This window comes from Octopus bimaculoides, chromosome 1, assembly GCF_001194135.2.
Source record: "Octopus bimaculoides isolate UCB-OBI-ISO-001 chromosome 1, ASM119413v2, whole genome shotgun sequence".
Lineage (NCBI taxonomy): Eukaryota > Metazoa > Mollusca > Cephalopoda > Octopoda > Octopodidae > Octopus > Octopus bimaculoides.
Genome location: NC_068981.1, coordinates 150,865,872 through 150,867,359, shown reverse-complemented (window position 1 = coordinate 150,867,359; position 1,488 = coordinate 150,865,872).

The following is a 1,488-nucleotide window of genomic DNA, read 5'->3' as shown; positions in this document are numbered from 1 at the left end:
GAAAGCGGACGTTAAACAATGATGATGATGATGATCATGATCATTATTATTGTTATCATTACTGTGTGAGAGAGAAGTGCATGCCATCTAAGTGACAACGAGGTACAAATATATGAAGCCCAATATACCCATCATGACTACCCTTCTGATAAGGATACACAAGGCATATGCATCACAACCATATGTGCATGACATAGTGATCTCATATCAAGATAAACAGCACATGACCTTGCAGGTGGGGTCCAGTTAGAATTTTCTTCAGGTTGAGTAGCCCATCCCGCTCATAAGGTCACTGAATAAGGTTTGTTTAGGGATGTTTCCAGAGGTGAATTATTCAAACCCCAAAGAATTCCTCTCGGCACATGGCTATGATGTCCCCTAACTATTTTTGCTTGCGATCAGAGATGCACATTAACGGACAAGTTCAAATGGTTAATGTCAACCCACTGACAAGCAAAACTGTGGTATTGAGCAGAATATTTGTTGTAGTCCATCTTTTATACCAAGACATGATAACACTTCCAATCAGTTAAGATCAGAAGCCATGAGAGCCACTACTTTTTTTATTTTTCTTCTTCTTCTTCTTCTTCTTCTTCAAGGCAGCAAGCAGTAAATATTGGGTTGGCAAATAAGTTCCTGCCGTTTTTAAAAATTTAAATTTTTTAAAAGGTTTAATAACAAATAACAACTAATTAATCAATAATGTATTCGCCCTTGTTGTTTACAACTTCTTCCCAATGTTCAACAAGATTTTCAATACCTCGGTAGAAATCACCCGATTTCGACTCGAAAAATTGATCCAACCAAGCTCTCAATTCTGCATCAGTATTGAACAAAACTCGGCACATAGCATTTGAAAGAGGTGGAAATCCATTGGTGCCAAATTTATAGATAACTCTTCTGCTCCTCAGAAATATCATATGTGAAATGTGTATAATTTAACGAATGGTAGTTTCTTAGAAATTATGAAGTAATATGGGAAAATGGTGTTTGTTTGAAATATAATTTTAAAATTACTGCTTTTGATTTTTGTAAGTACACTTTAGTATCAGAATCTTGAAATTCATATATGCCTCCTTGGTAATTCTTCTGTAGTAATCCATAATAATTATGTATAAAATCCATTATATTGTCCTGTATTCCAAATATAGTTCATAGACTTAAATAATATAAAATAAAATTATGTGAAATTATATGTAAAGATATAAAATTATAAATTGGTCAAAATATTTCTTTTATATTTTTATTTTTATAATTGGAAGATGCCAATTAAAATTTTTAATTGATGCAATTATAATTGTCCATTTATTATAGATTAGATGTGCATGGGTTCTAATTCCAAGAATATCTATTCAATCTATTCAATACATATACATATATATTTAACTAAAGATTTATATATATGTATATATATATATATATGATATATGTATATATATATATATATATGTATATATATATTATATGTATATATATATATATATATAT